Here is a 17,077-nt window from a genome sequence, read left to right as displayed (position 1 = left end):
ACTCGTCGCAGTTGTGTAAGTACGTAACAAACGAATAAAATTTCCAATATGTACAGCCTGTCTTTCGTCAATTCATGTCAATACTAGAGAGCATCTACTTGTAATATCTTACTTGTTACAAGCCTCTTTATTTGCTCTGTCAACAGGTTTTTTTTCATAGTTAGTATATTGCTCTGTGTGTGTGTGTGTATGGGAGAAAAAGAAAGAGATAATGTGTTAGAGAGAGAGAGAAAGAGAGAGAGTGAGAGAATAAGTGAGAGTTAGAGTAGCGAGTGAAAGTGGACCCAGTTTGTATATTTGCTCAGTCGATACAGTCTGCATCCTTGTATGCTTATTGCTGCGTGCACGCATGTGTATATGTGTGTGTCTGTGTTGTGTCTGTGAATGTGTGTATGTGTGCGTGTGTGTGTGTGAGAGAGTGAGTGAGAGAGAGAGAGAGAGAGAGAGAGAGAGCACGAGTGAGCGAGAGTGCGAAGGTGTGTTAGAGGAAGATAACAAATGAGAATTAAAGAGTGTATGTGGGGGAGTGAAAGTGAGCTAAGATATAATAATGTCTTTAGATATATTAGTTTCAAATTTCGGTGGAAGGGAATGAGTGAATTACATCGACCCCAGTGCTCAACTGGTACTTATTTTATCGACCTCAAAATGATGAAAGGCAAAGTCGACCTCGGCGGAATTTGAACTCAGAACGTAAAGGCATTTTGTCTGGCGCGGTAACGATTCTGCGAGCTTGCCAGCTTGAGTCTTTAGACATATTGATTTCAAGTAATGTAATTCTTAACTTGGAGGCACATGGCTCTAATGGTTAGAGCAGCTGACTCGCGGTCGAGGGATCGCGGGTTCGAATCTCAGACCGGGCGGTGTGTGTGTTTATGAGCGAAACACCTAATCTCCACGCGGCTGCGGCAGAAGGTAATGGCGAACTTTTGCTGACTCTTTCGCCACAACTTTCTCTCACTCTTTCCTCCTGCATCTTGCAGCTCACCTATACGCCAAGGAAACGGGGAAACCGGCCCTTATGAGCCAGGCGTGGCTCGAGAAGGAACAAGCAACAACAACAATTCTTAATTTGGGTACACTGCTACAGACTTTTAGGGTGATGGGTAAAGTTGATGAAATCTATTCCAGTACGCGACTGGTATTTTATTTTGTCAATCTGAGAGTCGATAAAATAATTATGGTTGAATGAATGAACAAAGCTGATCTCGGTGGAATTTGATCCCGGAACGTAACTAAAGACAGATGTTCTATGAATATTGTTTATCCAGCACCCAAGATTTTGAAGTAATATGAGTGAAATGGGACGGCAGAGCTAGTACGCACTAAAGATTGTACAATTCTTCTAAGATAACCTTCATGGGCAAAATAGATTTTTTTGCTGAAATAACGGTTACAGACACTCAAGTTTAGATCCTTGTGTGTAAAGCAGTCTTTCTTAGTATCAGCCACATAGGACACTAAGTACTTGAAATCACTGTCCTCCTTGAGTTGTGTGCCGTTGTTAGAACAAATTAGCATGTGGATTTCATCTTCCCTGGTGATCATGCATTCGGTCTTCTTTGTATCGAAAGACAGACTTTGGCAGCAACATCTAACAAGTCTTGCACATCACACAATGATGAGCTCTGATACGTCTTCAGCATGGGTGTAAAGTATACTTTACTAGAATATTTGGCAGGGTATAACTGGAAAAGATGTCATCTGAAGAAGTGACTGTTAATGTAACAATATGAATTTAATATAATGTTACCTATTAAGTTAGGTAATTGTTCTCGTATTTGGAATAAACGCACTATTGAAACGTGTGTAGTGATGCTCTGTAGTAATTCATTTTATTCTTGTTTATATATATATATATATATATATATATATATAATATATTATATATATATATATATAATATATATATATATATATGTGTGTGTGTGTGTGTGGTGTGTGGGTATTTAAGTATATATACATATATATATTATATATATATATATATATAATACACATACATATACAGATATATATGTGTGTGCGTATACATGTGTATTTACATATATATTTGTATGTATATATGTATATATGTGAATGTAGGTACACCACACACATGAATATATCTCTTTTTTGTAATCGTTTTTCAATTTCTTGACTTTGGAAGAAGGTTGCTGTTAATCATGGCACACGCCCTGGTTGTATTTCAGTTCAGTTCGTTTTTTCAATATCGATTATATAATCAACTTGCAAATTAATTTATTAATTAATTGATGAATTGATTTATTGATCACGAGCTGTAAGTTCATCAATGTTGATGTGATCCACCGACATCGTCTTCACACTATCCCACATTACATGTCCTCTTTACGCTACGCGGAAATGGTCAATTTTTGCTCTGCTGATTATGTTGACATTGTATGTGTGTCAATGAGTGTACGTGTGGGCGTGTGCGTGCGTGCATGCATACGTGCATGTGTGTGTGTGATATGTGTCTTGTGTGTGTGTGTGTGTGTGTGTGTGTGTGTGTGTGTGTATAAATTTTTAATTGTATGTAATGTATGTAATATGTATATAATGGTAAAAATCTATATGGGAGCGTTTGTATGTGTGCGTGTTCGTATGTATGTGTGCGTGTTTATATGTATGTATCCATGTGTGTGTATGTGTGTGTATGTGTGCAAATGTATATGAGGTGATGTGACGCTGTATGACAATATGGCGTACTTGTATATTTGTGCGCGCGCGCGCGCGTGGACACGCCTATATTTGTTTTCGTTGCTTTTTCGTTTGTTCGTGTCTTGTGCTACATTTTTTTGTTTCTTTTTTTTTATTGTCTTCATAGACATACATATGTGTTAGGTGCACTTATTGACATGTCTCATCACAAATATTTTATCGATGATTATTTCTGTACTTGCTTCCATAGACACGCACGCGGAGACGCGCATACAAATAGGCTTAAATGTATGTCCATATGTATGTGTGTATGCAAATACATATACACTCACGTACACTATATATTTATGCATATATATATATATATATTATATATCTATAATATATATATATATATCTATGCATAAATGTATATGTGTACGTGAGGTATATGTATATATGTATATATATATATCGGAAGGTTTGGAGATGATGTACAGGTATATATATTAGAAAAATGAGGTAATCAGATCAGATGGTTCATATTTGTAGATATTTATTTATATATTAATTTTTTACATATATATCATAATCATCGGATTAGCGCTTGCTCCCATTCTAGTGGGTTTTCAAATCAAATCAGTGTGGGTAGTTTGAACCTTTTTGAACCTTGTATATATATATATATATATATATATATATATATATATATATATATATATATAAGGAGAAGTCTGTCGGTTACGACGACGAGGGTCCCAGCTGATACGATCAACGGAACAGCCTGCTCGTGAAACTAACGTGCAAGTGACTGAGCAATCCACAGACACGTGTATGTACCCCTAACGTAGTTCTCAGGGAGATTCAGCGTGGCACATAATGTGACAAGGGCCGGCCCTTTGAAATACAGGTACAACTTATTTTTGCCAGCTGAGTGGACTGTGGAGCAACGTAAAATAAAGTGTCTTGCTCAAGGACAAAGCGCGTCGCCGGGAATCGAACTCACAACCTTACAATCGTGAGCCGAATGCCCTAACCACTAAGCCACATATATATGTATATATATATTAAATAAAATAAGATAACAAGGCCAAGACGATGTGATATTTCTAGGACATTTATAAAGAGAAAGATGGTCTTACAGCTGTTTCAGGGAAGTAAATGACATCCTATCATCAGAGACGAGTTAAGAGTGTTGCAACTCTCTTTATAAATGTCCTAGAAATATCACATTGCCTTGGCCTTATTATCTTATTTTATTTAACATATACACGCTCACACAAGACCCGTCTTAGATTCTTCATTCATACTATTATTGAACCAGGAGTTTAACAGCGGTCCTTCCGTAGCACTTACCATAGCCTTACCTGCCTTTTGGGTCTTCTGGATACCAAAACTCATATATGATGATAATGATGATGATGAGATGATGATGATGATGATGATGATGATAATTAAGGCGGCGAGCTGGCAGAATCGTTAGCAAGCCGGACAGAATGCTTAACATCATTTCGTCCCTACGTTCTGAGTTCAAATTCCGCCGCGGTCCACTTTGCCTTTCGTCCTTTCGGGGTCGATTAAATAAGTACCAGTTACGCACTAGGGGGTCTATGTAATCAACAAGCCCCCTCCCCACAAATATATATATATATGTATATATATAGATATATATATATATATATATATATATATATATATAATATATATATATATATGTATATATATATATATATATATATATATATATATATATATTATATATATAATATATATATATATGCATATATATATATGCATATATATATATATATGTATATATATAATGTTTTACACAGGCACACACACACACACATTGCGTTATAAATTTGTTCAGAGTTACCTCTCTTAGGTACATCCCATTGACAAGAGTCAAAAAATTCGAATCATCAATGCGTGGGATTCCTGATAGATGGCGACACTGAACAAAGCGAGTGTCTTTACTCCTTTTTACCACAAGATAGATACTTTCTCCACAGTAACTGCAGTGAATTTTCCTCTTAAGAGTTGAACTATGTTACAAACATATTTTAACTAATCTAGATTTTGCTTATGCCTAAACAATGCTTTTCATTATTTTCTTCGATCGGGTGATCTACCAGCGCAGATCAGTCAGTCGTTGTTGACTGAATTTTACATAAAGCTATCTTAACTAACCTAAATTTTGCTTATATATATATATATATATATATATATTATATATATATATATATATATTCAGATGAATATGATACTTAAGTTGAGGCACCAGAATTTAGTACGGTATTATCCATATAATTTCAAAATAAGGTGATTAAAATCAAAATAAGCAACAAGGATATCCAGAGGTAATTCAGTACGATCGTTTCATGCGACTCCATTTAATTGAACAATGAAATCATTTCATTACATCAATTTAAAATGTAGAGCAATCTTCAGCTGCCACAAAGACATAGAATTTAATTAAATTAGAACAGAAGGAAACATTGCATTGTTGAATTAAATGGAGTTGCATGAAACGATCGTACTGCATTACCTCTGGATATCCTTGTTGCTTATTTTGATATATGTATATATATATATATATATATATAATATATATATATATATATATATATATATATATATATATATATAATATATATATATATATATATATATATATATATGCGTGTGTATGTGGGGAATGTTTTGGTTACCATTGCAGAGGTAAAAAACAAATACAAAAAAGAAAGATGCTTGCCATTGGTAGCAGCCTATTCAGGAAACAGTGTAGAAACGCTCAGTACAAAAATGAAATAAGATTGCTTCCTGGTTGCTTCTTCCTGCTTCTAACACCCACCAAATTACCCCAAATCACACCTCAGAGCCTTTACTGGTGAATCGTTTTCGCCGGTGTAGTAATATTTAAATTCGTTTGATAATCCTGTTACAGGCGTATCATTTGCATGTAGACGTGTATTTATGTTTTAGGTGAATATTTAAAGATTAGCTTTTTATAACAGGATATTGTAAAGATTTCTTTCTTTAAATGGCCTTCACGTGTCATCTAAAAACTCGCTGTAATACGAACGTCATGGATTCCTTGTCACTGGTCTAATGTTTTTGTTTTTGCTTTTTTTCTTTTTTCAGGTATGGTTATGGGTTGTAAAATTCACTTCGAAACCACGTAGCTTTGGGTTCAGTACCACTGTACGACATCTTGCGAGAGTGCCTTTTTGTATAGCCCCTTCCAATGCTTACATGCACCCCACCCAACACATAAACTCTATGTATACTTACGGATTTTCAAACATATAAATAAAACTATCCATTTCTGTTTTATACTTGTATCTGATAACCAGTGCCCATGGACGAGCTTAATAAAGCAAAATTTCACGTTAAATCCCAAATGAAATGTAACTTATATAATATATATATATATATATATATACTTATATATATGGGGTGGGGGCCGAAAAACTGAAACCCACCTGCTAGCCCTTTCATTAATCATATTTCTCCTTTGTGTGTGTGTTTATATACATGTATATTTACGTATATATTTTTATGTATATATGTGTCAAATATGCTGTATGTGAATGTTGGTACACGCACGCACGCACGCACGCACGCACGCACGCACGCACGCACAAACACACACACACACATACACACACACACACACACACACAAGCATGCACATATCTTTTTTTTGTAATGGTTTTTCAAATTCTTGATAGGAAATAGTATGCGTTGCACTTAGGAAGGATGTTGCTGCTAATCATGAGTGTGTATAGATATGTGTGCGAGGTGCATAACGAGCTGGTTTCAGTTTCCGTCTATTAAACACAAGGCTTTGGTCGGCCCCGGGGATAGTGCAGAAGACACTTGCCCAAGGTGCCACGCATTGAGACCGAACCCAAGATCATGCGATTTGGAAGTAAACTACCTAATCGCACGGCCGGTCACGCCGGTGCGTGGAACATATAAATTGACATTGAATTTTGGAGGAAGGTTTTAATTTAGCTCGCTTTAAAAACAGTTTATATTATGGAACCGAGGGCGGTCTCATAACAGTTGGTATCAAAACATCATCATTATCATCATTACCAACATCGTCATCATCAACAACAACAACAACAACAACAACAACAACAACTATAGAGACAATTTAAAGGAAAATTTGAACAAGAACAACAACAACAACTACTACTACTACTACTACTACTACTACTACTACTACTACTACTACTACTACTATAGAGAGACAATTTAAAGGAAAATTTGAACAATTTGATTCCCACCCTCAATGCAGAATTATTGCTTATCAAAAGAATGCAACAGCAGTTTTTGGATACCTTAACATTATTAGTTCGATTGTATGGTGTTGCTGTTATTTATTATAATTATTATTATTTGTTGTTGTTGTTGAAAAGCATGGGAGATGGGAAGTCTGCCAAAACCTTTCCGATAGATCTTTCTCGATCATTCTCAGGTGCCACGTCACCAGCTGCTAACTGCATCATTGGCATAGTGATTAGAGAGGAGAGAGAGCTCGTTTGAAGTTTTCGTGAAGGGATGATTGTTGAGTCACCCACCACGTGTATTTACTGTGTTCGTTATAAATTCGCCTCCCGAAGTTACCTCCCCTTCCTACTTTGTTGTCCTCCGGCCCCCTCCCCCCTCTCACACTTCCTTCTCACATGCATCTTCCACCACCCCCTTGTCGTTGCATTCATTCTTCGCTCCAACGCTACACCTCTGTGGTGTACTCTCTGCCCTACCACGGTTCCAAGTACATATGTTTGCCGGCACGAGTGTGTGTATATGTGTGTGTGTGCGTGCGTGTGTGTTCCTGTGTCTGTGCGAATGTGTGCGCGTACGTGCAAGTGTAAGCGCGCGCGTATATGTGTGTGTTTGACTCCCATTGTCTTTATGACTTCGCATCTCCGCTTCCGTATTCCCACAACTCTATGCTTGTCTTTTCTCTCTCTGCTTCCTCTGACTTCACTCATTCGCGTTCCCGCTCCCCATCACTCCCTTACTCCCTCACTCCCTCACTCCCTCACTCCTCCCTTGAGTCCTTTTTTTTCTCTCTCTTCATAGCAGTTAACAGTACGTCGAAAAGAACTATGGAAGTCTTTACAGCTCATAAAATAAAAAAAAAAGACTCAATTAAATAAATAAATAAATAAATAAACACATAGGTCAACAAGGGTGAACAACTCTGGTTGAGTCATAAAGATACATACAATGAAACCACTCATACACACACATACATGCACACAAAGGTACACATAAACAAACACAGAGACGCGCACACACACGTACATACACACACACGTGCATTTATAATACGTTATGTATGCACATAAAGAGATTTGTAAGTGAAAATATGAAACAGATGGTTGTGAATGTGTGTACATGTATGGACACACACATGCATACGCATTCACCCATCCCCACAAACGCACACACATAAACGCATGCACACGCCTTATGTGTATGTGAGTGCGTGTGTATGTGTGCGTGCGTGTATGGGGATGCGCGTGGTCTGGTGGTTAAAGTGTAGGATTTATGATTGTAAGGTCGCGTTTTCGATACTCAGGCCAGGTAGCGCGTTTATTCACGAGCAAAATACTTTATTTCACCTTAATCCAGTCCACTTATTTGGAAATGAGTATCAGGCGCAAGAGTGGCTGTGTGGTAAGCAGCTTGCTAACCAATCACATGGTTCCAGGTTCATTCCCACTGCGTGGCACCTTGGGCAAATGTCTTCTACTCTAGCCTCGGGCCAACCAAAGCCTTGTGAGTGGATTTGGCAGACGGAAACTGAAAGAAGCCTGTCGTATATATGCATATATATGTATGTGTGTGTATATGTTTGTGTGTCTGTGTTTGTCCCCCCAACATCGCTTGACAATCGATGCTAGTGTGTTTACGTCCCCGTAACTTATCGGTTCGGCAAAAGAGTCCGATAGAATAAGTACTAAGCTTACAAAGAATAAGTCCTGGGGTCGATTTGCGCGACTAAAGGCGGTGCTCCAGCATGGCCGCAGTCAAATGACTGAAACAAGTAAAAGAGTAAAAGAGAGTAACAGCTATTGGCGAACCCTGCGACGGATTGGCTTCCTGGTCAGAGGAAGGCAATACTGTACTCCTGATAAGTAATAAGCCATGGTACCTAGCGCAAGCTCCGGTTTAATGAGCTTGCAAACTAGTGACCGACGTTTCATACATGCATTCATGAATGCATACACATATACATGCATGTATGTATGTATGAATGTATGTATGACAGATGAGTGACAACCTGGCCACTGGTGGTGGTGTAACACACCATACTAATCATATCTGTCGGGCATGTGGAAGAGAGTGTAATTCGGCAGGAGTACTTAAACGACATACAAAGGTACATGAAGCCCAGTTACAACTACAGCCGGCTTTTGCCGGTAAAGGTTTTAGCTGCCAATTCTGTACAAGACATTGTAGATCTTTAGCTGGGCTAAAAAGTCACATTCGATCACAGCACCAATAACAGTTAAGCTTCGTGCAATGGCCATACTCGATAACGAGGGGCAGCCATCATATAGAAAATATATGCGTTGGGAATGCAACTCGTAACCAATGTTAGAGTTCAATAGTACGTTCCACACTCTAGTCCCGTATCTAGTGCGGTTAGACGAGAGAGATCAAACCATGGACAATACGAACCATGTTATAGTATTAATGAAATACAGATAACATATTTGGCATTTTAAGCTTAAAATACCTTATGTGCTTCGAGGACACGGACACACACTCACTCACACAAGATGCGATGGGTAAACTGTTGCCATTTGTATTTTTATTTCGCGCATGCGCATTGTTTGTTTTTGATTTTGCCGACTACACAGTATAGTAGGGCCAGTTGGGCACCGTCTGTGAGAAAACCAGCATCATGATGCAATTCACTCTTTCAGAAATTTGGAAACGACATGCAGTACTGCTTGACATTCGCGCGGGAAGCTCCAATACGAATATTTCAGAGTGTTTGAGTGTCAATCTGAGGACAGTGCAGAGGATTCGGAAATAGTTGGCTGAGTCTAATGGTGATTACAAAGGTACGGCAGCTCGGAAACTCACTCTGATCATGCTGATAAGAAAAGAACTCTTTGAATTTGTTGGTGAGATTCAGGCCATGCTTAACAACGATCCCTTCAAGTCCATCGCCAGGGACATGGGAGTGTCTGAGTTTCTTATCAGGCAGGTATTGCATGAAGACATTCGGTATTTCTCATACAAGATGACAAAGGGCCAATTTTTATCCCAAGCCATCAAGGACAAGAGGAAAGACCGCGCTACGAAGCTTTTGAACAAACTGAAGCATCCCCTCCAACCGAACATACTTTGGTTTTTCTCACACAAGAAATAATTCTGCCAGGATCAGATGGTGAACTCAGAGAACAACCATTGGCTTGCCGTGTCCCCAAAACATGTACCGAGAAGGATAAAAATCAAACATCCAGTTAACATCATGGTGACGTTATGCCTTTCTTCATCTTCCCACACGGCCTCAGACTCAACGTAGAGGCTTGCAGCAAATGCCTAGAGGAGGTAGTGCTGCCCTGGGTCAAGAGGGTGGCTGCTGGAAGACCCTATATTTGGCAAGACCCTATATTTGGCAAGACCCTATATTTGGCAAGACCCTACGTCTGCACTATGTCACACAAGCAGGAGAACCCAGTCATGGCTGTCAGACAATTTCTGTGACCACAACATCCCTAACATTTGGCAACCGAACTCCCCAAACTGCAAACCCCTTCATTATTATGTGTAGGGCACAGTTGAGTAAGAGACCAACAAAACTTCTTGTAACACCAAAGATGAATTGAACGTTTAAACAATTCACAGACTTAAATAAGGAGAACGTCCAGAAGAATTTGAGGAGATTTCGAGGTCGTCTGGAGACTGTGGTTCAGCTATTAGACTGCGGCCATACTGGGGTATCGCCTTGAAGAATTTTTAGTGTAATGAATTGACCGCAGCATTATTTTTGTCAAACCTGTTACTTATTCTATCGGTCTCTTTTGTCCGAACCGCTAAGTTACGTGGACATAAACACACCAACACCCATTGTCAAGCGGTTGTGGTGGACAAAACACGCACACCCACACGTATATATATATGTTCTGATAATCTGAAGAGTTTCGTGAATGTGCAATTGTACTGTGCACTGTGTAGCATGCATATTGGTGCAGTGAGGTAAAATAATTTACTATACACTGAAATTAAATATATTCACCTTCATAGCTCCTTACCTTTTATGGTACACACACACGCGCACAAAGGTGCGAGTTGTATTTGAGGCTGTATTTGGTAATTTAATAAAATAATCTGTAATCTAGCTAAAGCCAAATGTATTTTAATAAAAACTTATGCACATAGGCGTAGGAGTAGCTGTGTGGTAAGTAGCTTGCTTACCAACCACATGGTCATAGGTTCAGTCCCACTGCGTGGCACCTTGGGCAAGTGTCTTCTATAGCCTCGGGCCGACCAAAGCCTTGTGAGTGGATTTGGTAGACGGAAACTGGAAGAAGCCCGTTGTATATGTATATATATATATATATATTATATATATATATTAATATATATATATATATTATATATATTATATAATAAATATTAGGGAATAAATCCAAATTTACAGGGAAAAAATCAGATTTAGGATTAAATCCAATTTTATAGTAAAATATTATAAAATATTATTAGAGACAAAACCCTATTTTGCAAAACAAACAAGAAAGACTTAATCAATAATAAAAATTTTAATAAATAGTCAAAAAAAACCGCCACTACAATTGTACTTGTCTTGATCGACAATCTTCAGGTGGACTTCCAATAAGTCAGTTTCAAAACTGACTATTGGAAGTCCACCTGAAGATTGTCGATCAAGAAAAGAACAATGGTTGAGTGGCGTTTTTTTTTTTTTACTATTATTAAAAATTTATGTATTGATTAAGTCTTTCCTTGTTTGTTTTGCAAAATAGTGGTTTTGTCTCTAATAATATTTTATATATATATATATATATATATATATATATATGTATGTGTGTGTGTGTGGGTGTGTATGCTTATGTGTCTGTGTTTGTCCCCCAACATCGCTTGACAACCGAGGCTGGTGGTGCGTTTATGTACCCGTAACTTAGCGGTTCGGCTTAAGTGACCTATAGAATAAGTACTAGGCTTACAGAGAATAAGTCCTGGGGTCGATCTGCTCGACTAGAGGCGGTGCTCCAGCATGGCCGCAGTCAAATGACTGAAACAATAAAAGAATGTTCTCGATAAGCTCTCTTTTAAGATTACATATATATATTTTTAATAATATATTATTAAAATAAGGAAATTAATATCCAAACTCCTCGTAAAGATATACTCGTTTGAGAATAGTTATTGTATTAAAATTATATGAATAAATAAATATAAATATATATATAAATATATATAAATATGTTGGTTGGCATCCTTTTTGTCTCGGGAGACAATGGAGTTGCGCATAAAGTAGTCTAGTCCGGCTTTTACATTTCATGTCCTGATACATTTCCTGCTGTGGCTGTGTAGTTCTATCTTAGACAAACACTCCCTCTGGCAGGTACCGCAAATGTAGCGAAGACTGTTCCTGGCTGGTTGTAATGCCATAGTTTCTTGTTGACGTCTTTTCTTGTCTTTCCATTTCTCTTCTCTCTCTCTGTCACTCCTTTGTATTCCCTTAAATATGTATAAGTATAAATATAAAGCATGTAAAAAAGCATCTTAAAATCTTTTAAGATTATTCAGCTTCAATGATCACTTCCATGCGGGACTGGAAACGTAGGCATGCCTACACAAGATAGATCTTATTCATTTCGGACATCACCGGGACAATGGCAACTTTCAGCGAAGCTATGCTATTGTGAGGATGTTAATTAGTCTCCTTTTCAGCAAAGCTCTAAATGTAGTAGTCCATGAGATTTAAACCTGGCGAGCTTTGTAGCAATGTTACATGAAAGTAAAGATTGTTTGACATCATCCCTTCTACTCCCTTCCAGGAAGGGATCAGGCCTGCATTCTATGATCCCCGCTGCCGTTAGGGTTTTTTAATCTTAGATGTACATCCACATCTTCTGCTGTCCACCCATCGTTTGCCTTGTTTTCCTCATACAAATAATATCCTGGAGGCCGCAGCTTTTTGCCTTCCGTTTTTAGTACAAGGCTTGTGGTTTTGACTGCTATTTCTAATCAGTCTGGTCTGTCATAGTAAGTATAAAATGCAAAGCAACCAGTTAGTTACTGCAAGATGGAGGAGCCACCCTTATAGTTTGTTTTTTAATTATAAAATATTTCAGAAAAGCAAGAAAATGTTTCCGAAACGACTTACGAGATTTATGGTAACTGAAAAAATAATTTAGTAAAAAGAGTAATAAATGTTTTAATGTTGAGATATAGAGTCACGTGAACATTACGGACCATCGAATTCGTACTTTGGATCTTTTCGGTTTGAACGGCAGTTTTTAATATAATTTCTTGGTAATTAAAACATTTTATACTTCGTATACTGGTAGAATGTGTTTATAAAACATCTTTTTCTCTTGACTATATTGAGAAAATTCTATAGTTTGTAAGATAATTGTTGGTTTTTTTTCCTGCAATCTCAACCAATCACTGACGTCTATTGAGGTAAACAACATTCTGTGCCATATGAATATGTCCCTCATTTAAGAAACAGATTGGGTTTATTTACATTTCTGAAGAAAAAAAGATACCCCCCCCCCACGGTCGTGATTATGGGTGACAATTTCATATGACACCGCTAGAAAAAACTGCCGTTCAAACCGAAAAGATCCCGTACTTTTCATTCACGTTTATTATCAAATCAACACAATTACAGATTACGTTTAGGATAATATCATTTTTAAAAAATAGAAATATTAAAATTCTCAGATTGAAAGGATTAAATAAAACAACTACTACGGAATAAAATAAAAGATATTACAAAATATGGAAGAACTAATTAAATATATACGAATAATATTATTGCTAAATCAGTCAGTGTACAAAAGTGAAGTCTGTATAGATACCTCTATGAGCACGCATTTTAAGACATCGCTTCTCGGCCTTTTGGCTAAGATCAAAGTGTAGTATCTGTTCTTATCAGCTTAATATCTGATACGGTCCCTATTTGGGACCATCGATATTAAACTGATTTTTAGAACGAGGCGAAGAGTTAGGGGCTTGCTCCGCCTTTGCTACGGGTTGGCCTGGTATGGCAGTACTTCCAGGATTCAGCCCATCTCCCACCCGGGAGATATAACTAAACTAAAAACAGACTTAATATCTTAAAATCCCCTTTACTACTTTTTCCAGAAGGGATCAGACCCGCATTCTATGATCTCCGTTGCCGTTATTTTATTTATTTATTTTTATCTTAGATGTAATTACATTCATCCACATCTGCTGTCCACCCATCGTTTGCTGTGTTTTCCTCATACAAATAATATCCTAGAGTCCGCAGCTTTTCGTCTTCCGTTTTTATTACAAGGCATGTGGTTTTGACTGCTATTTCTAATTAGTCTGGTCTGTCATAGTAAGAATAAATTGCAAAGCAACCAGTTAGTTACTGCAAGATAGAAAGCCACCCTTATAGTTTGTTTTGTAATTATAAAATACTAGCAGTATCGCCCGGCGTTGCTCGGGTTTGTAAGGGAAATAACTATATAAGCATTTTTAGAGATGTAAAGTATAATAGCCATCTCAATATGGCAAACCACAAGGGGGGGGGGTATTACTGTAGCTTTTTACGTTCTGAGATTTAATAATATATTTTTAGAGAGTTACTTCCCTTATATAATAGCAAAAAAATGCATTAAAAATGGGAAAAAAATGATGGTAAATTTTTTTTTTAAATCGTAGACTCGCGCTAATACCCAGAAGGGCTCGATATGAATCACGACTATAAGATACCCGCTTTTGGTTACACTGCACCGCAAAATGTGGGAGTAGTTAGGAATCTAAATCGTAGGAGACAGACACACAACTTCACTTTTATATATAAAGATTTCAGAAAAGCAAGAAAATGTTTCCGATACGACTTACGAGATTTATGGTAACTGAAAAATTAATTTAGTAAAAAGAGTAATAAATGTTTTAATGTTGAGATATAGAGTCACGTGAACATTACGGACCGTCGTAATTCGTATTTTCCATTCACGTTTGGCGACCCCCTTCGGTCAGACACTGACGATGGGTTTGCACCTAGAGAGTTACCCTCTGAGGCACAAGTCTGGGCAAGGTTGTTGTTTTTTTGGTTTTTTTATGGAAGACCAGCAGTCGCCCATGCATACCGGCCTCCTCTCTCCACGTCACAGGTGTTGTCCAAGGGAAAGGCAAGGGCCGATACAGCTTGGCACCTGTGACGTCGCAACTCATTTCTACAGCTGAGTGAACTGGAGCAACGTGAAATAAAGTGTCTTGCTCAAGAACACAACACGCAGCCAGGTCCGGGATTCGAGCTGACAACCTCACGATCGTAAGCTCGACGCTCTAATCACTGAGCCACGCGCCTTCACGTTTATTATCAAATCAACACTATTACAGATTACACTTAGGATAATATCATTTTAAAGAAATAGAAATATTAAAATTCTGAGATTGAAAGGATTAAATAAAACAGCTACTGTGAAATAAAATAAAAGATATTACAAAATATGGAAGAACTAATTAAATACAGCTATATAAGTGTAAGTATAAATCAGTAACTGTACTACATAGAAATAGGTTTAAATATTTCTGAGCTAGGCTAAAAATGATCGCTTCTCGGCCTTTTGGCTAAGATCAAAGTGTAGTATCTGTTCTTATCAGCTTAATATCTGATACGGTCCCTATTTGGGACTATCGATATTAAACTGATTTTTAGAACGAGGCGAAGAGTTAGGGGCTTGCTCCGCCTTTGCCACGGGTTGGCCTGGTATAGCAGTACTTCCAGGATTCAGCCCATCTCCCACCCGGGAGATATAAACAAACTAAAAACAGACTTAATAACCTGAAATCTCCTCTCTCGAAAGAGCTGTTCTTCACTCCTGCTCCAGAGCGTCAGCTGCGGGGTCACTCCGAAAAGCTCTATCGATGACGATTTAATCTCAATCGAAGGAGAAGGGCTTTCTCCGTCCGGGTTGCGGATCCGTGGAATAAGCTGCCGGACGAGATAGTGAAGATGCCGACGACCGCTCGGTTCAAAGTCTCTCTTGACCAGAAATGGCCTGAACTCTTTGTATGACCACCCTCCCTGTCCCCCTACATGGCCTTGCTTTTGCTTCTTGAGCCAATAAAAATTGAATTGAACGTTTCCAATAGCTTTAGATCTAAAATCGAGTGGGAAAATGTAAGATGGCATTTCATGACCTTCGTTACTCACCACTCCCATTAGTGTTGGAGAAAGAAATAGAGAGAGGTGGGGGAGAGAGAAAAATAGTCAGGGAAACATGGAAGGAAGAGTGAGAGTGAAAGTTTTGGGTAAGGAATTAATGAGATGATGGGGAGTTAGAAATAATAGTTATAGAAACTTAGTGTGCATCATTCTGGTAACATCAGAGTGATCTGCACACAACCATTTTTCATTTTCCCTGTTAGACCTCTGCTCTTAGTCGAAGTCTTTCTCATCAGAGAAGAACCAAACCATGCCATGTTCGTGAGGCTTTTAATCTTGTTAAGTAATCGCTTGGCACGGATCAAACGGTTTTCCTTCTTTGCAGACATGAACTGACCTCTCCCCAGTACATACGACTTGTATCGAACGTCCTCGTGCCACACAGTTCTGATGGACAACACTGACATCTGAAATTCTTTGGAGATGGCCCTCATTGATTTTTACGGGATCATCATCGATAATGTTTTGACCCTTTTGGGTGAATTACGGTGCCATTTTAGTTTCCGAAAGTATAGAATTTGTTTTCTCTTTTATACAATTGAAACACTCTTTCCACAGGCTTCTAATTCCATTTGAACTTTGTGCACGAAAGCTCTTTCACCATTTAGAAAGTCGGCAATTTCTAAATCGCTTTGTTCCGCACATATGGCAACGATGACTACATGCCATTTTATTTCTCGTACGAGCATTCTATCTGCTTTAGAGGATTTAAAAGAAATAAAGTTTGAAGAGATAAATATACTGATAATTAAGTGTCCTCAGATAAGCCCCTCACACTCTGATATCTATCTATCTATCTATCTATCTATCTATCTATCTATCTATCTATCTATCTATCTATCTATCTATCTATCTGTCTGTCTGTCTGTCTGCCTGTCTGCTTGCCTGCCTGCCCATGTATGTATGTATGTATGTATGTATGTATGTATGTATGTATGTATGTATGTATGTATGTATGCATGTATGTATGCATGCAGGTATGTATGTATGTATGGAACT

The 17,077-nt window shown here is 37.9% G+C and overlaps 2 non-coding genes across 2 annotated transcripts; both read left to right on the top strand.

Annotated features, from left to right (window-relative positions):
- The first annotated feature begins 13,757 nt into the window (after positions 1-13,757).
- LOC115214549 lies at positions 13,758-13,951 on the top strand. Its single transcript, XR_003881898.1, has one exon. It is a non-coding gene; the product is annotated as a U2 spliceosomal RNA (small nuclear RNA).
- Positions 13,952-15,460: 1,509 nt separating this feature from the next.
- LOC115214548 lies at positions 15,461-15,654 on the top strand. Its single transcript, XR_003881897.1, has one exon. It is a non-coding gene; the product is annotated as a U2 spliceosomal RNA (small nuclear RNA).
- The last annotated feature ends 1,423 nt before the right edge of the window (positions 15,655-17,077 follow it).

Source organism: Octopus sinensis, linkage group LG7 (assembly GCF_006345805.1).
Source record: "Octopus sinensis linkage group LG7, ASM634580v1, whole genome shotgun sequence".
NCBI classification, from domain to species: domain Eukaryota; kingdom Metazoa; phylum Mollusca; class Cephalopoda; order Octopoda; family Octopodidae; genus Octopus; species Octopus sinensis.
This window is presented reverse-complemented; position numbering and strand designations above follow the sequence as displayed.